We start from the raw sequence: 20,474 nt of genomic DNA, 5'->3' as shown, positions 1-20,474 counted from the left end.
GCTAGCGGGGATGGTTGGGGGGCTTTGTGCTAGGAGAGGAAATTTGGGGGATTTGTGCTAGGATGGGGGAATTTATTTGGGGGGGGGGGGATTGTGCTGGGAGCATATGTGTAATGAGAGGATTTGAGCTAAACATATAGAGTAGCGCTTAATTTTTTGGAGGGATGGGATTTTTGCTGACAGGTAGTGCTCATTCAGTGCTCATACATCTAATAATAATACATTTAATAATCTTTTCTAATAACAATACATATACTAATCATTTCTAATAATAATAATAATATATCTAATAATCTTTTCTAATAATAACATATCTAATAATCTTTGGCTTGTAAATATATTACAATACTGATAAATGTATAAATTATTATATACAATTAAATAAAGGTCTTTAAATAATAATAATAAAAAAAATATATATATGTATATATATATATATATATATATATATATATATATATATATATATATATATATATATATATATATATATAGTGCCTTGTGAAAGTATTCGGCCCCCTTGAACTTTTCAACCTTTTGCCACATTTCAGGCTTCAAACATAAAGATATAACATTTTTATTTTTTGTGAAGAATCACCAACAAGTGGGACACAATTGTGAAGTGGAACGAAATCTATTGGATTTTTGAAATTTTTTAACTAATAAAAAAATGAAAAGTGGGGCGCGCAAAATTATTCGGCCCCCTTGCGTTAATACTTTGTAGAGCCACCTTTTGCTGTGATTACAGCTGCAAGTCGCTTGGGGTATGTCTCTATCAATTTTGCACATCGAGAGACTGAAATTCTTGCCCATTCTTCCTTGCAAAACAGCTCGAGCTCAGTGAGGTTGGATGGAGAGCGTTTGTAAACAGCAGTTTTCAGCTCTTTCCACAGATTCTCGATTGGATTCAGGTCTGGACTTTGACTTGGCCATTCTAACACCTGGATACGTTTATTTGTGAACCATTTCTTTGTAGATTTTGCTGTATGTTTGGGATCATTGTCTTGTTGGAAAATAAATCTCCGTCCCAGTTTCAGGTCTTTTGCAGACTCCAACAGGTTTTCATCCAGAATGGTCCTGTATTTGGCTGTATCCATCTTCCCCTCAATTTTAAGCATTCCCTTCCCTGTCCCTTCTGAAGAAAATCAGACCCAAACCATGATGCTGCCACCACCATGTTTGACAGTGGGGATGGTGTGTTGAGGGTGATGAGCTGTGTTGCTTTTACACCAAACATATTGTTTTGCATTGTGGGCAAAAAGTTAGATTTTGGTTTCATCTGACCATCTGACCAGAGCACCTTCTTCCACATGTTTGGTGTGTCTCCCAGGTGGCTTGTGGCAAACTTTAGACAAGACTTTTTATGGATATCTTTGAGAAATGGCTTTCTTCTTGCCACTCTTCCATAAAGGCCAGATTTGTGCAGTGTACGACTGATTGTTGTCCTATGGACAGACTCTCCCACCTCAGCTGTAGTTCTCTGCAGTTCATCCAGAGTGATCATGGGCCTCTTGGCTGCATCTCTGATCAGTCTTCTCATTGTCTGAGCTGAAAGTTTAGAGGGACGGCCAGGTCTTGGTATATTTCAAAATGATCGCTTGCACAGTGCTCCTTGGGATGTTTAAAGCTTGGGAAATCTTTTTGTATCCAAATCCATCTTTAAACTTCTCCACAACAGTATTACGGACCTGCCTGGTGTGTTCCTTGGTCTTCATGATGCTCATTGTGCTTTCAACAGAACCCTGAGACTATCACAGAGCAGCTGCATTTATACAGAGACTTGATTACACACAGGTGGATTCTATTTATCACCATCAGTCATTTAGGACAACATTGGATCATTAAGAGATCCTCGCTGAACTTCTGGATTGAGTTTGCTGCACTGAAAGTAAAGGGGCCGAATAATTTTGCACGCACCACTTTTCAGTTTTTTATTTGCTAAAAAAGTTTAAATTATCCAATAGATTTTGTTCCACTTCACAATTGTGTCCCACTTGTTGGTGATTCTTCACAAAAAATAAAATTTTTATATCTTTATGTTTGAAGCCTGAAATGTGGCAAAAAGTTGAAAAGTTCAAGGGGGCCGAATACTTTCGCAAGGCACTGTATATATATTAAAAAAATCTTTGGAAAACAGCGCTGTCCAAAAAATTACTAAATTCTTCAAAAAAAGCCTATGCCAGTGAAGCAAGCTTTAAAAATAATAATATGAGTACTAACAATAAACTAAATATAAATTCTTGCCGCAACACAATGTGAGATACCCACAATATACAAAAAACAAAAAATAAAGCCGCGCTAAAACTTATAAAGTGCCAAAATGATATTGTGACATATTAAATTCTAATATCAAATACTAAACAGTGTATATAACCATAAAAATGTGCAAAAAAAATACTCAAAAATTAAAACACATAAAAAGTCCAAAGAGGAAGAGAAACGCAAAGAAATAAATTCAGTCCATTGAAGTGACTCTTTACAACACCCTTCAGATGTATAGCAGATGCGCCCAGATTAGACTACACCCCCCTACCGAACCTACCCACCCAGGTTCAAGCCTCTCCTGGGATCGGAAGGTCCAGAACAATAAAGAAGCTCTAGGAAGGAGATATAGGAGTTGGAGACGCCAGCAGAACCTATTGGAGAGACCAGGAGCGATCGTTTTGTTTTCAAGCTTGTATGATCTCCCTAAAAAGAGATCTTGTCAGCTGGTAAGCCTTACTGAATTTGGTGGTGGATGAACCTCTCTCTCTGGGCGCACCTGCTATACATCTGAAGGGTGTTGTAAAGAGTCACTTCAATGGACTGAATTTATTTCTTTGCGTTTCTCTTCCTCTTTGGACTTTTTATGTGTTTTAATTTTTGAGTCTTTTTTTGCACATTTTTATGGTTATATACACTGTTTAGTATTTGATATTAGAATTTAATATGTCACAATATCATTTTGGCACTTTATAAGTTTTAGCGCAGCTTTATTTTTTGGTCACTGTATATATATATATATATATATATATATACATACACATATATATATATATATATATATATATATATATATATATATATATATATATATATATATATATATATATATATACATATACATATATATATATATATATATATATATATGTGTGTGTGTGTGTTTTATTTTGTATACCTCTTGTATACCTATATATTATATAACATGTTATTATTTACACATCTGGAATGCCATTAACCCCTGTCAGTGTCATTAGTACAGTGTCAGTGTATATATATATATTTTTTTTAGCACTGATCACTGTATTAGCATCCCCAAAAATTGTCACTTATGCCGCATACACACGACCATTTTTTTTCTTCGGAATAAACTCTGATGGTTTTCCCTACGGAATTCCACTCAAGCTTGTGTTGCCTACGCACGGTCACACCAAATTCTGCCATCAAGAACACAGTGACGTACAACACTACGACGAGCTGCAAAAATGAAGTTCAATGCTTCTGAGCGTGCGTCAAATTGTTTCTGAGCATACGTAGGGATTTTGCGCATCGGAATTGCCACAGACGATCCTAATTTCCGATAGAAACCTTTTCCGTTGGAAAAATTGAGAACATGCTCTCAATCTTTTGCTGGCCGAAATTCCGCCAGCAAAAGTCCGATGGAGCATACACATGGTCGCATTTTCCGATGAAAAGCTATCATCGGTCTTTTGCTGGCCGAATTTCCGATCGTGTGTACGTGGCATTAGCGGTTGATTTACTAAAACTGGAGAAAGTTAGAAGCTGATTGGCTACCATGTACAGCTGCACCAGATGGGGATTTTGTTTACCAAAAATATGTAGCAGAATACATATTGGCCTAAACTGATGAAGACATTTTGTTTCTTTTCTTTCCAAAATTGTTGATCATTTTCTTTTTTATAGCGCAAAAAAAGAAAAAATCCCAGAGGGGATCAAATACCACCAAAAGAAAGCTCTTGGTATATTTTCTATATTTTTGGATGCATAGAATGCATTTTTTGGTTAAGTTCTATTGGCAGATATCATGTCTAATATTTTTTTTTTTTTTTAAATGCACAATAAAAACAATTGTGGAGAATAATACTCGGCTGTGTGTTTTACTTCAAATGACAGTTTGGGAGTAGGCAGTTACATTTAAAAAATACAATGTAAAATTAACAAGGGACACCAACATAGTTGTATCTTTGATCTTAAAAACGACGGGATAATGGTGTTGTGGTAACCAAATAAAAAAAAAAAAAAACATAATAATATTATTCTTGATATCACTAGAAAAAAAAAGCCTTTGAAAATTTGTTTGCAAAAACTCCATCAGTATCACCAGCAAAGCAGCTTCATTATTATCCCATTAAAGAAGAAGAGGATTGTGCGCTGCATTTCGAGATTTCATAATATGCCACGTCGCGAATATTAATTCTCCATTACGAACGCTAGTGTACAAGACCGACCGCTTCCGGCTCCTCCTTGCTTCTGAGCATGAGTGTTTGTACACTGGACTTTTGTCCAACGGACTTACCGTATATACTCGAGTATAGGCCGACCCGAATATAAGCCGAGGCCCCCAATTTACCCCCAAAAAAACTGGCAAACTTATTGACTCGTGTATAAGCCGAGGGTGAGACATGCCTGTCCATCCCTGTGTGTGTGTCCGTCCATCCCTGTGTGTCCGTCCATCCCTGTGTGTCCGTCCATCCCTGTGTGTCCGTCCATCCATCCCTGTGTGTGTGTGTGTCCATCCATCCATCCATCCCTGTGTGTGTGTGTGTCCATCCATCCATCCATCCCTGTGTGTGTGTGTGTCCATCCATCCATCCATCCCTGTGTGTGTGTGTGTCTCCATCCATCCATCCATCCCTGTGTGTGTGTGTCTCCATCCATCCATCCCTGTGTGTGTGTGTGTCTCCATCCATCCATCCCTGTGTGTGTGTGTATCCATCCATCCCTGTGTGTGTGTGTCTCCATCCATCCATCCCTATGTGTGTGTGTCCGTGTGTGTGTGTGTGTGTGTGTGTGTGTGTGTGTGTCCAGCCTACCTGTGTCCCGAGCCTGTGTCCCGAGCCTCCGTCCCGTGCCTTGCCTCCTTGCCTCCGTCCCGTGCCGTGCCTTGCCTCCTTGCCTCCGTCCCGTGCCGTGCCTTGCCTCCTTGCCTCCGTCCCGTGTCGTGCCTTGCCTCCGTCCCGTCCCGTGCCGTGCCTTGCCTTGCCTCCGTCCCGTGCCTTGCCAGGATCGCCGCTCTTCGTCGGCGCCTCGGCGGCCATTCTAAAATTCAAAAGCCGCGCCTCCGCCTTCGCCTGTGATAGGCGGAACACTGAATTTCCCAGCAGCCTGTGTTCCGCCTATCACGGACATCGTCTCATCCTCGTCCGTAGTACGAGGATGAGCGGATGTCCGTGATAGGCGGAACACTGACTGCTGGGAAATTCAGTGTTCCGCCTATCACAGGCGAAGGCGGAGGCGGAGGCGCGGCTTTTGAATTTTAGAATGTCCGCTGTCTGTCTGCTCGACACGCTGATCGAGCAGGCAGACAGCGATGACTCGAGTATAAGCCGAGGGGGGCACTTTCAGCCTCAAAAAAGAGGCTGAAAATCTCGGCTTATACTCGAGTATATACGGTATGTACACACGCTCGGAAAATCCGACAACACACATTTGTTGGCGGAAAATGTGAAGACATGCTAGAAAACATTTGTTGGCGGAAAGTCCGACAACAATTGTCCGATGGAGCGTACACACGGTCGTATTTTCCTCCAACAGCCTGACATCCAACATTTCCGGCTGTAAAATCCGATCGTGGGTATGAGGCTTAACTCTGAGCTCAGTGTCTGAGAGCTCGATCCTTTGATGGTGGGGGTGAGCAGTAACAGCTGGGCCTATCTTAGCAACGCCTTGGGAGTTTTACAGTCAGGCTTCACGAGGTATGTAAATGGCCTATACCCATAGCAAGAGCAATATTCAACTTTGGTCAAAGCTGCACGGTATGTTTTTTTTCTACAGACGCCTCTTATTGCATAGGCAGGATTTTGGTAGAGGTGAACTAAACCTAGAAGCTAATTTCTCTTTCCAGTTTCACTTAACAACAAAAAATGATAAGCTATTTTATCTATCTATCTATCTATCTATCTATCTATCTATCTATCTATCTACCTTTCTAATCTATCTATCTATAGATATTTTATATATATATATATATATATATATATATATATATATATATATATATATATATATAAACCAAAAGTATTGGGATTCCAACTGTCTCTGGGATGGATTAACTGGAGGAAGAGAGAGATCTGTGTTCCTGCTCAGTAGAAACACAAGATCTCCATCTTCCTCTCTGACAGAGCGGCAGTTTACTTTGTTCACATAGGCAGACCACCGTTCTGCCTCTTCTGTCAATGATCGTGGGTCCTGGCAGACATCGCAGACATTGTGTCCAATCACAGCGGGAGCGGGCCACCAGCGGCGCAGGCGTGCACCCCAGACCCAGGAAGAGACAACAACATACAGGTAGGTTGTTTCATGAAGACGAGCCACCCTGCTGCAGTATATGTATGGTGGGGGGTCCAGAAGTGGTTAATTCAAATTGAATTGAATTAAATTAAATTAAAGTCAAATTGACTGTTCACTTTGTAAAGGATATTTCCCTAGAGCTTAGTGAATTTCACCTTGCAAAGAATATCCAATCACATGCAAGGAAAAAAAAAAAAGCATTTTTGCTTGCACTTTATTGAATGGTGGAAGTCAGCAGAGCCTCACATTATTTACTAAGTTCTGGGGAAAATGACTGTAAATTGCAACTTCCCTTCCCTTAAAAACAGGCTATTTGCAGTAAACCAACCCCTATGTGTCCAAACAAGAGGCATTTATTACATTTATCTTTGTCAAAACAAAGCAAGTGGACAAAGTTTTGTTGGTGAAATAATATCCTTATTTCCCCATAACACACCACTTTTGCCATTTTTATAAAAAGATTTTTCTTGAGAATTGAAAGTCATTACAGAACTCTATTCACACCGCAGTTCCTAAACTTCCTCAAACAAGACTGTAACTTTCTAGAAAACTTCACAAATCACAGCTGCCATTGGCTTTTTGTTCTCTGTAAGCGAAACCAAAAAAAAAACTGTTTTAAAAATGAATACATATTGTTGTTTTTGAAATATACAGTAACAAATACAACACATCATAGTACATAGAATGGTGGGGATTAGGGGTGAGCTTCGTGTTCGAGTCGAACATACGTTCGACTCGAACATTGGCTGTTCGTCCGTTCCGCGAAGTCCGAACATTTTGGTCCGTTCGCGCCAAATTCGTGTGGCGCTCACGGCCCACAATGCACTGCGATGGCGCAGTGCATTGCTGGCTCATGATTGGCCAAGCATGCACTGTGACCCCATGCTTGGCCAATCGCAGCGCCAGCAGCGACCAGAGCCATGATTGGCCACAGGCAGGATGCCTGTGGCCAATCATAGCTCAGGCTGTGTAGTGCACGCCCCACACTATATAAGGCCGCCAGTGCGGCGGACTTGTGTAGTGTGTTGGCGTCTGAAGCAGTGGGTGTTCTGTGTACCTTCAACACATTACACATTACACACCGATCGTTTTCGGCCGAGCACAGCACAGTATACATCTGTATATATCCCTTTATCTCTGGTGTTCTATAATAAAGGCATCTGCAGGAGTTAGTGGGTGTTCTGTGTACCTTCAACACAGTACACACCGATCGTTTTCGGACGATTTTTGATCTTGCTGTTGTGTAGTGGTTGTTGTCTGCGTGCCCTGACCGCAGTATACACCGCTATATTCACCTCACCTATATAGCTAGTGATCTATCTTTTATAATAGAGCTTGCAGTCAGTAGTGTTAGGAGATAGTGCGTGCTGTCTGCGTGCTCTGTACCCAGTACATACCGCTATATCCACCTACATAGCTCTTCTCTATTTGAGACCTCTTGCCATCTGCAGGAGTTATTGGAAGTTGTGTGTGCCTCCAGCACAGCACAGAATACATCTGTATATACCCCTTTATCTCTGGTGTTCTATAATAAAGGCATCTGCAGGAGTTAGTGGGTGTTGTGTGGCTCTAGCACAATATACACTACCCAACTGCTTTTTTACCCAACTCCCTTCAGGCCATTACCATGTCTGGAAGGCCAGCAAGGAGAGGCAGACAGGCGCGAGCCGATAAAAGAGGGCAAGCAGGCTCTGTGTCTAGAGACAACAGTGCTGGTCGTGGACGCGGTGCATTGTCATCAGCACGTGACCATGGGACACGCTTGTCCTTCTTTTCGGCAGCTGGACATGTTGAACCGCAACATGCCAACGACTTGGTAGAGTGGATGACCAAGCCATCTTCATCCTCCTCATCCTCTCTCACCCAGTCTCAGGGTACTAGCAAAGCAGCTGCCAACGCATCGTCTTCCCTCCTCTCAATGTCATCATCAGTGACTCCTTCCCTAGACCCACCACGTCCTCCTGAGGAGTCTCCTGAACTCTTTGAGCACAGTGTTGGGTACATGCTCCAGGAGGATGCCCAGTGTTTTGTGGGCTCTGATGATGACACTCAGCTAGAGGAAGGCAGTAGCGTGAGCGCAGAGAGAGGGGATGCTCAAGAAGGACAGCAATCTGGCAGTCATGTTCCACAAGCTGCAGCATACTGCCAGGTTTGCTACAGCGATGAAGAGGGAGGGGATGATGAGGGCACTGACTCCACGTGGGTGCCTGGAAGGAGAGAGGAGGAGGAGGAGGAGGCACATGTCCAACGAGGCAGGATGCCCTCCGGGGGCCAGCTTAGGGGCAGCACACTGACTGAATCACACCGCAGAGCTCCGCCTGTGCAGAGCGCTGCCTCTGCGCATTATTCTAAAAGTTCTTTGGTGTGGGCCTTTTTTGAGACGAGTGCATCAGATCGCACCGCTGCTATTTGCAACATATGTCTCAAGCGTATCTCACGTGGCCAAAACATCAGCCGCTTGGGCACCACATGCTTGACCAGACATATGTTGACCTGCCATGCAGCTCGTTGGCAAGCGTACCTCAAAGACCCACACCAAAGAACAAAGCGGACCTCTCCTTGCTCCTCATCAGCTGGCATCTCCAACCCCACTAGACCTTCAGTCCTCTCTGAAACCTGCTCTGAGAGGAATGAAGGTGTAGAATTAGGTGTGTCACAGCCAAGTGCTTCCGGGAACTCTGCTAGCGGTACACCCACGTCCGATTATAGCAGGCAAATGTCCCTGCCCCAGCTGCTGGACCAGCGAAAGAAGTTCACTCCCAGCCATCCACATGCCCAGCGGTTGAACGCTAGCTTGGCTAAATTGCTAGCACTCCAACTGCTGCCTTTTCAGTTGGTAGACTTGGCCCCCTTCCGTGAGTTTGTACAATGTGTGGTTCCTCAGTGGCAGGTCCCCAAACGCCACTTTTTCTCACGGAAGGCGATTCCAGCTCTCTACCGGCATGTGGAAGGCAATGTCCTTGCCTCGCTGGACAGGGCGGTCAGCGGTAAGGTGCATATTACCGCTGACTCATGGTCCAGCAGGCATGGACAGGGACGTTACCTGTCTTTCACGGCCCATTGGGTCACTCTTCTGGCAGCTGGGAAGGATGCAGGACAAGGTGCAGTAGTGTTGGAGGTTGTTCCGCCACCACGCCTCCAAAATGCTACTATTGGTTGTGACACACCTCTCTCCTCCACCCCCTCCTCTTCTTCTTCCTCCATGGCCTCTTCCAGTGCTCTGTCCTCAGAACCAGCGGTGCTCCGTAGGCGTTCCAGGGGCTACGCAAGTACGCAGGCAAAACGATGCCATGCCGTGCTTGCACTGGTTTGTTTGGGGGACAGGAGCCACACTGGGGCGGATGTTTTGTCAGCTCTGCAGGGGCAGGCCGAGAGGTGGTTGACGCCACGCCAGCTTAAGCCAGGAATGGTGGTTTGCGACAATGGCACCAACCTCCTCTCCGCCCTCCGACAGGGACAACTGACCCATGTGCCCTGTGTAGCTCACGTCCTTAACCTGGTTATGCAGCGGTTCTTGGGCAGGTACCCCGGCTTACAGGATGTCCTGAAGCAGGCCAGGAAAGTCTGTGTGCATTTCCGCCGATCATTTAATGCCTGTGCTCGGCTGGCTGAGCTCCAAAAGGAGTTGAACCTGCCCAAGAACCGCCTTATATGTGACATGCCCACCAGATGGAACTCAACATTGGCCATGCTGCAGCGGCTGCACACGCAGCAGAGGGCCATCAATGAGTACCTGTGCGACTACGGCACCAGGACAGGGTCAGGGGAGCTCGGTTTTTTCTCACCACTCCAGTGGGGCATGATCAGGGATGCATGCACTGTCCTGTCACCATTTGAGGAGGCCACAAGGATGGTGAGCAGTGACAGTGCATGCATCAGTGACACTGTACCTCTTGTCCACCTCTTGGAGCATACGCTGCGTGGAATAATGGACAGGGCACTTGAGGCAGAACAGAGGCAGGAAGAGGAGGACTTCCTTGCCTCTCAAGGCCCCCTTTATCCAGACAGTGTTCCTGCTGTGCCACCCATCACACAGGAAGAGGATGAGGAGGAGGAAGAGGAGGAGGAGGATGATTGTGTCAGCATGGAGGTGGAGGCTGGCACTCAGCATCAGCATCAGCAGCAGCAGCAGCAGTCTTGTAGGGATGATTTACAGTCCCAAGAAACACGTGGACTTGTACGTGGCTGGGAGGAGGTAGCTGCGGATCATGTTGTCCTTAGTGACCCAGAGGACTCCGGACCGAATGCCTCAGCTAACCTACGCTGCATGGCCTCCCTGATCCTGCAAAGCCTGCGGAAGGATCCTCGTATTCTTCGGATCAAGGAGAGGGACCATTACTGGCTGGCCACTCTCCTTGATCCACGGTACAAGGGTAAGGTTGCCAACCTTATCTTGCCATTGCAGAGGGAGCAGAGGATGAGACATCTCCGGGAGGCCTTGCAGAAAGGTCTGTGCAACGCGTTCCCAGAGACTGGGAGGTTACAAACTCCTGGTCCTGGACAACGTGTTGCTGAGGCATCGGTCAGAAGGAGCGGTGGAGAAGGTGGCCGTCTGACTGATGCTTTCAGACAATTTTTTCGTCCGCAGCCCCAAGGTATGATCGGTTCCAGCACCCATCGCCAGCGTCTGATTTACATGGTGCAGGAATACCTAGGGGCAAGGCCAGACTTGGACACCTTTCCCACCGAAAATCCTCTGGCTTACTGGGCCTTGAGGATGGATCACTGGCCAGAGCTTGCACAGTATGCAATTGAGCTACTGGCCTGTCCTGCATCCAGCGTTCTTTCGGAACGCACCTTCAGTGCTGCTGGTGGCTTTGTTACCGATCACAGGGTGCGCCTGTCCACCGAATCAGTTGATCGACTGACCTTCATCAAGATGAATCAGTCTTGGATCACCCACAGCTACCAAGCACCTGAAGCTGATGTAACAGAATAATTTTTTTTGAAATATCACATCCCTTCAAGACTGCCTATGCTGATGCTGAGTGACTGTCCTGTTATGTTGATTGTCTATCCTCTTCCTCCTCCGCTGATATGTTGGAAGAACATTTCTGGTTCTGGTTGATGCCATCAGCCCAATTTTTCTGCCCCTGTTTAACAGGGGCGTTTAAGTACAATTTTTGATGCAATGCTTTGCAGCAGGGCTAATTCCTGCAATAAAACTAGAGTATATGGAAGAGGTTGCAGTGTGGTGGCACCAGCAGCAGTGCCTAAGGCCAAATTTTTCTGCCCCTGTTTAACAGGGGCGTTTAATTACAATTTTTGATGCAATGCTTTGCAGCAGGGCTAATTCCTGTAATAAAACTAGAGTATATGGCAGAGGTTGCAGTGTGGTGGCACCAGCACCAGTGCCTAAGGCCCAATGTTTCTGCCCCTGTTTAACAGGGGCGTTTAAGTACAATTTTTGATGCAATGCTTTGCAGCAGGGCTAATTCCTGAAATAAAACTAGAGTATATGGAAGAGGTTGCAGTGTGGTGGCACCAGCAGCAGTGCCTAAGGCCAAATTTTTCTGCCCCTGTTTAACAGGGGCGTTTAATTAAAATTTTTGATGCAATGCTTTGCAGCAGGGCTAATTCCTGCAATAAAACTAGAGTATATGGCAGAGGTTGCAGTGTGGTGGCACCAGCACCAGTGCCTAAGGCCCAATTTTTCTGTCCCTGTTTAACAGAGGCGTTTAAGTACAATTTATGATGCAATGCTTTGCAGCAGGGCTAATTCCTGCAATAAAACTAGAGTATATGGAAGAGGTTGCAGTGTGGTGGCACCAGCAGCAGTGCCTAAGGCCAAATTTTTCTGCCTCTGTTTAACAGGGACATGTAATTACAATTCTTGATATAATATTTCACAGGAGGGCCCCTTCCTGTGCCCACCCAGAGTAACGGTGAGGACTTATAGTGTTGTGGCACCAGCACCACAACCACCAAAGGTCAATTTTTCTACCACTGTTCAACAATGGCATGTAATTACAATTCTTGATATAATCGTTCACAGCAGTGCGCTCCAGCGCCCACCAAGAGTCACTTTCAGGGCTTACAATGTTGTGGCAAAACCAACACCTTGTTCCGCCATTTCTGCAGAGCATATAGGGCAGGCCCCTACTTTCAAACATCCAATTTACAAACATCTCCTACTTGCAAACGGAAGGAGACAACAGCAAGTGAGATGAAAAAAGATGGACAACAAACCAAATTATACAGGGGTGATAACCCTTCCCTATGTTTTCCAAAAAGCTTAAAAATAGTTCTTTTGACTGGAGCTACACTTTAAAAATGTACCAGTTGAAAATTACAAACAGATTCAACTTAACACAACAAACCTACACAGTCCCTGTCTTGTTTGCACCGCCTGTATACTGCTGTTCTGAGTATATAGGGCCTGGGGGCCACACGCATTTCCTTTTTTTAATATGGGTACAGGGTTCCCCTTAATATGCGTACAAGACCCAAATAGGCTGGTAATGGGCAGGGAGGGCTACCCATGCCATTTTTCTCAATGATTTTCAACCATATTGCAGGAACCAGATATAACATTAAAACCGCAAGCAGTTTTAAATGGTGTTATTTCCGTTTAATGTCATTTTGTGCAGGGACTGTTCTAAACACGGGAAACACGTGGCACTTCACAGGCATACTACAGACACCCCCCAGGCACCATATTTAAAGGAATATTTCACTTTTTTTTTCACTTTAATCGTCATTAAAATCAGTGCTCCCGCCAAAACGGCCATTTTTAAAAACATTTTAGGCATTGACCCATGTCCCCTGGGGCAGGAGCCAGGTCCCCAAACCCTTTTTAGCACAGTATTTTGCATATTAGCAGTTAAAATTAGCACTTTTAATTTCAAACGTTCGAGTCCCATAGACTTCAATGGGGTTCTAAAGTTCATTCGAATTTGGGGTCCGTTCTAAAGTTCTGGTGCGAACCGAACCGGGGGGTGTTCGGCTCATCCCTAGTGGGGATACAACTCACTAAGGCCGCGTACACACGGGCGGACTGTCTGACGGACTTGGTCCGCTGAAACGTGTTTCAGCGGACAATCCGCTCGTGTGTGGGCTTCAGCGGACTTTTTCAGCGGACAGTCTGGCGGACTAAGTCTTTCGGAATTTCCGTAATATTGTCCGTCCAAACTTGGTTTCAGCGGACAGTCCGCTCGTGAGTAGGCAAGTTGGACGGACTAAGTATGGCGCATGCTCAGAAAGGATTTACACGGCCGAAGGTTGCATTGCAGTGTATTGGACGTCGTATTTCTAGTCCCGTCGTACGTGCCGTACACGTCATCGTGCAAGCTTTCAGCGGACTGTCTGTTCGTCGTGTGTGGTCAAGTCCGTTCATTCAAAAGTAGGACGGACTGTATGTCGGATTGTCTGACGGACTTAGTTGGACGGATAGTCCACCCGTGTGTACGCGGCCTAAGGAGGACAATGCTTACAGAGATCTATGGTGGTATAAGATAGGATACAAGCAGCAACCCAAGTATTGAATATCTATCAAGAATTGCTTACATAGTTTTACCACATTGGTTGGACAATCAATACAATTTTAAATGAATGAAGATGTTTTATTCATATTTCTTCTGTATTGAGAATGTTAGGATTCAGAACAGAAGAGAAAGAAGGTTATTAAAAGAAAACAAATTTCCCCCTTGCATGAGTGTCCCCATTAGAGCCCCCCTTACATAAGTGCCCCCAAACATCAGTACCATGATCAGAGCCTCTCTTTACATCAGTGTCCCCATCCAAGCGCCCCCTTACATCAGTGTCCCAATCAGAGTCCCCCTTACATCAGTGTCCCCATCAGAGTCCTCCTTACATCAGTGTCCCCATCAGAGCCCCCCTTACATCAGTGTCCCCATCGGAGTCCCCCTTACATCAGTGTTCCCATCAGAGTCCTCCTTACATCAGTGTCCCAATCAGAGTCCCCCTTGCATCAGTGTCCCCATTAGAGCCCCCCTTATATAAGTGCCCCCAAACATCAGTGCCACAATCAGAGTATGTCCTTACATCAGTGTCCCCATCAGAGCCTCCACCACATCGGTGTCCCTATCAGGGTCCCCCTTACATCAGTGTCCCCATCAGAACCCCCCTTACATCAGTGTACCCATCAGAGTCCCCCTTACATCAATGTCCGCATCAGAGACCCCCTTACATCAGTGTACCCATCAGAGTCCCCCTTACATCAGTGTCCCCATCAGAGCCCCCTTACATCAGTGTCCCCATCAGTGCCCCCTTACATCAGTGTCCCCATCAGAGTCCCCCTTACATCAGTGTCCCCATCAGAGTCCCCATACATCAGTGCCCCATCAGAGTCCCCATCAGAGGCCCCCTTATATAAGTGCCCCCACACATCAGTGCCACTATCAGAGTCTCTTCTTACATCAATGTCCTCATTAGAGCCCCCCTTAAATCAGTGTGTCCCATCAAAGTGTCTCCTGACACCAGTGTCCTCATTACAGTACCCCTTACAACAGTGTCTCCATCAGAGTCCCCCTTTAATCAGTGTCCCCATCAGGGCCCCACTTACATCAGTGTCCCCATGAGAGTGACCCCTTACATCTATTTCTCTAGCAAAGTTCCTGCTTACATTAATATCACCATCAGAGTACCTCTCACATCAGAACTCCCCTTACATAAGTGTTTCCATCAGATCCCCCCATTATCAGTGTTCCCATCAGAGGCCCCCTTATAAAAGTTCCCCCTTACATCAGTTTCCCATTTCAGAATCCCCACTTACATCAGTGTCCCCATCAGAGTCACTCCTTACATATATTTCTCTATCAGAGTTCCTGCTTACATTAGCATCTACATCAGAGTACCACTCACATCAGAGTCTCTCCTTACATGAATGTCCCCGTCAGAGTCTCTCCTTACATCAATGTCCCCGTCAGAGTCACTCCTTACATCAATGTCTTCATCAGAGTCTCTCCTTACATCAGTGTCCCAGTCAGAGTCTCTCCTTACACGAATGTCCCCGTCAGAGTCACTCCTTACATCAATGTCTTCATCAGAGTCTCTCCTTACATCAGTGTCTCCATCAAAGTCCCTTCTTACATCTATTCCTCCATCAGAGTACCCCTCACATCAGATTTCCTCCTTACATCAGTGTCTTCATCAGAATGCACTTTTCTAAATCACAGGGTCTTCTGCACACAGTGGTCACAGACATTTCTCTGCTGCCCTCCATTGGCTGTCAATACGGGAATTGGAACTCACAGGTAATAAATACAATTCACACCATCAGTTTCCATCAGAAATCTAGACATACGTTTACTTTGGTGTCTACGGATCAAAGTTCTGGCAGATACCTACATTTAATAACAACATTGCCTGGATTTCGAAACGGTAAAAACTTTGCATTGCAACAACAAAATATGGTCGGGTTTTCTCAAGTTTGACTGCAAAAGCAGAAAAACTAAATTTAAAAGAGAAGTATGGGATTTTTTTTTTACATTTTAGAATCTTACTTACCTAGGTGGATGCAACATTGGTCAGATGCTGCATCTGTCCCCCCTGGTTCTAAAGCCCCATAGACACTATCAGATTTTCTGCTGATTTTTTCCTTCAGATTTACCAAAACCATGTAGTGCAAGGGCCTGCCTGATTGCATACAAATTGAAATTGCTAAGGTTTGACCTCATATTATATGGTTTTGGTAAATCTGAAGGAAAAAATCAGCAGAAAATCTGATAGTGTGTATGGGGTTTAATGCTGAGAGCTGAGTGATTAAACACCGCCGATCACTTAGTTCTCAGAGCTTCCTGAGCAGAGAGCTGGTGACTGTCATTCACGGCTATCTGCTCTGCCCCTCCAGCGCTCACTGGAGCCCTGGGCTGTGTAGGGGCAGAAGTGGCCAGTTCAGGCTCTCCATGGTTCACTGAGAGGCTAAGCTGGGTGCCGATCCAGGCATGTGGGCAGATCCCGAAAATATGGTCATGATCTTTCCCAGGTCTGGACCGGCTCTGTGACTCCAACGAGCGGCGGGCTTCAGCCCACTGTCTACTTAAAACAGGTTACAGGAGTGCAGAATGAATGCACTCCTGTGATCCATAGGAGAAGTACAACCAAACCAGCTTTCCCCATACTTCTCCTTTAACCAGGCGCCAACCGGGCCATAGCGAAATGATGGCGCGGTCGGCCTATTCTGGGTGGATGCCAGTGGGACGTCCTCCCAGAGTGTTGCTCTCGCGTGCCCCCTGGGGCGCGCTCGCGCAAACATCCGTGACCACGGATTGCAGTAAATGGGCACTTGTAGCGGCCGTTTAACCACGTGATTGCTCCGTCATTTGAAAACGAACTGGCGTCATGTCATGAGACCGGTTCCTCCCTCCCCTCTCTGTACCGATCTGTACAGTGTGAGGGGAGAGGGGGAGAGATAATTTTTAGCAGTGCTGTGGGCTGGATCTGTAGTGCCCACAGCACTGCTCTGTGCCCATACTGTGCAATATTCTGCAATATGTGCAATACTCATGAGCAGTTTTTTTGACTCTTTATTTGTTCCTATGTTATATATGTATTATAACAAAATGGGAATGTATGAGTCATTTGTATAAATTGTGATGTATTTAGATCATACCAGACAGTGTAATCATTATGCTCTGAGGCACTGAATGTATGTGTCTTGTTTTTAGAAATAAAAGATTGTTAAAATTATCCTTTTTTAAAAAAAAATCTGTGTCTATGCCTAAAAAGTCCATCACTATCAACAAATAGTTGTTCTGTTTTTTAGTAAATCCAAATATCGGGACGTGACATTTCTATTATGTAGTGTATCCTCAGTACCACCCTATGTCTGATAAGCACCTAATTTAATGTGCGATACTATGCCAATACTCTGCAATACCCTGCAACACCCTGCAATACCCTGCAATACCCTGCAACACCCTGCAATACCCTGCCAATACTCTGCGATACCCTGCAAAACCCTGCAATACTCTGCCAATACCCTGCAATACCCTGCAATGCTCTGCCAATACCCTGCAATACCCTGCCAATACTCTACCAATACTCTGCCAATACTCTGCAATACCCTGCAATACCCTGCAATACCCTGCCAATACTCTGCGATACCCTGCAAAACCCTGCAATACTCTGCCAATACCCTGCAATACCCTGCGATACTCTGCCAATACCCTGCAATACCCTGCTAATACTCTGCCAATACCCTGCCAATACTCTGCAATACCCTGCAATGCTCTGCCAATACCCTGCAATACCCTGCCAATACTCTACCAATACTCTGCCAATACTCACCAATAAATTTTAACAGAAACAAAGATTTATTTTTTATTTTTTTACCGAATTTTCCGTCTTTTTTGATTTATTGCGCAAAAAATAAAAAAACCAGCGGTGATTAAATACCACCAAAATAAAGCTTGATTTGTATGAAAAAAAAGTACAAAAATGTCATATGGGTAAGGTGTTGCATGACTGAGTAATTGCATTTAAAGTGTGAGAGCACCGAAAGCTGAAAATTGGTCTGGTTAGGAAGGGGGTTTAAGTGCCCAGTTATCAAGTGGTTAAAATAACTTGAACAGTTACAAAACACAATATTAGCATCGTTTTCTTATCTAGTGGCTGCAGTTACATCTAACCTTTATTTCAACATGTACTACATTTTTTTTCTTCCATGTAATAGAAGTTGCACATGTATAAAAAAAAAATACACTTTTTTGCAGTAAGCAAAAGAAAAGGGAACTGTGCAGATGTATATGGGAGCCAAACAGTTTCTATCTTCAGCTCGTTCAATTTAGCTTCTTTGGCAAAAAAAACCTGGAAGCTGATTGGTTTCTATGTAGAGCTGCACCAGATTTTTACATTACCCAATTTCAGTAAATGAACCCCAATGGGTCTCCAACAATTTTCTTTTTTATAAGTTTCACATCCCCACTGAAATATGTGATACGGAATGGAATGTTGGTTAAATATTTATATAATTAGGTATTATCTTACTGGCAATTATTAACCATTAACTGTTATGCCTCGTACACGCGATCTGAATTTTGGTCGCAAAAAACTCTGATGGTTTTCCCGACGGAATTCCGACAGGATTTCGCTCAAGCTGTCTTGCATACACACGGTCACACCAAATTCCGACCGTCAAGAACGCCGTGACGTACAACACGTACAACGGGACTAGAAGAAGGAAGTTGAATCTGAGCATGCATGAGTTTTTGTGTGTCGGAATTGCATACACACGATGGGAGTTTTTTAGATACTTTTTCCGTCAGAAAAATTGAGAGCGTGCTCTCAATCTTTTTCTGGCCGAAAATTCCGCCAGCAATAGTCCGATGGAGCCTACACACGGTCGTATTTTCTGACGAAAAGCTCTCATCGGTCTTTTGCTGCCCGAAATTCCGACCGTGTGTACGCGGCAAAAAAAAAAGGAAATTGAACTTTTTGGATGTGTGTGTATAAGTCTTTTTTCCTTCCAAAATAAATGTGGATATAATAACATAAAAATATATAGCTATCAAAAATAAAACTACTTTACATTGTAGCAAAGTGTCATTTCTTCAGTGTTGTCACATGAAAAGATAGAAGAAAATATTTACAAAAATGTGAGGGTGTACTTACTTTTGTGAGATACGATATATGAAATTAGAGAAGGAGGGAGGGAAAGGGAAAGTTAAAGGGAGGGTAAATGATTAGATGAATAACCAGAAGAAAGGGGGAATTTGAGGAATAAATGGATGAAGGAAGGATGGAGAATGGAGTGGAATGTTGAAGGGAAGAAGAAATAGTTGGTGGAAGAATAAATAGCCGAGGGGAGAATGGGATGGGATGGAAGTGAGCAAAAAGGATAGACCAGTGATGGTGAACCTTGGCACCCCAGATGTTTTGGAACTACATTTCCCATGATGCTCTGGCACTCTGCACTATAGTGGAGCATCATGGGAAATGTAGTTCCAAAACATCTGGGGTACCAAGGTTCGCCATCACTGGGATAGACTGATCCTTGATGGGTAGATGGATGAATGAAGACACACATAGATTGGATATAATATGTATGTGTATATATATATATATATATATATATATATATATATATATATATATTGCCTTACGAAAGTATTCGGCCCCCTTGAACTTTTCAACCTTTTGCCACATTTCAGGCTTCAAACATAAAGATATAAAATTTAAATTTTTTGTGAAGAATCACTAACAAGTGATACACAATTGTGAAGTGGAATGAAATCTATTGGATATTTTAAACTTTTTTAGCAAATAAAAAACTGAAAAGTGGTGCGTGCAAAATTATTCGGCCCCTTTACTTTCAGTGCAGCAAACTCACTCCAGAAGTTCAGCGAGGATCTCTGAATGATCCAATGTTGTCCTAAATGACTGATGGTGATAAATAGAATCCACCTGTGTGTAATCAAGTCTCTGTATAAATGCACCTGCTCTGTGATAGTCTCAGGGTTCTGTTGAAAGTGCAGAGAGCATCATGAAGACCAAGGAACACACCAGGCAGGTCCATAATACTGTTGTGGAGAAGTTTAAAGCCGGATTTGGATACAAAAAGATTTCCCAAGCTTTAAACATCCCAAGGAGCACTGTGCAAGCGATCATTTTGAAATATACCAAGACCTGGCCGTCCCTCTAAACTTTCAGCTCAGACAAGGAGAAGACTGATCAGAGATGCAGCCAAGAGGCCCATGATCACTCTGGATGAACTGCAGAGAACTACAGCTGAGGTGGGAGAGTCTGTCCATAGGACAACAATCAGTCGTACACTGCACAAATCTGGCCTTTATGGAAGAGTGGCAAGAAGAAAGCCATTTCTCAAAGATATCCATAAAAAGTCTTGTCTAAAGTTTGCCACAAGCCACCTGGGAGACACACCAAACATGTGGAAGAAGGTGCTCTGGTCAGATGAAACCAAAATCCAACTTTTTGCCCACAATGCAAAATGATATGTTTGGCGTAAAAGCAACACAGCTCATCACCCTCAACACACCATC

The 20,474-nt window shown here is 44.3% G+C and overlaps 1 protein-coding gene across 1 annotated transcript in view; it reads left to right on the top strand.

The window, feature by feature from the left end:
• The window catches only part of LOC143933753 (chemerin-like receptor 1), a 445,780-nt gene that overhangs the window by 300,333 nt on the left and 124,973 nt on the right, over positions 1-20,474 (top strand). The gene's annotated exons all lie outside the window — the stretch shown is intronic.

Source organism: Lithobates pipiens, unplaced genomic scaffold (genome assembly GCF_037356315.1).
Source record: "Lithobates pipiens isolate NorthernLeopardFrog02 unplaced genomic scaffold, aLitPip1_a1.2 Scaffold_27, whole genome shotgun sequence".
Taxonomy (NCBI): Eukaryota; Metazoa; Chordata; class Amphibia; order Anura; family Ranidae; genus Lithobates; species Lithobates pipiens.
The sequence above is the reverse complement of the archived record's forward strand: the minus strand, read 5'-3'. Positions and strand labels throughout refer to the sequence as shown.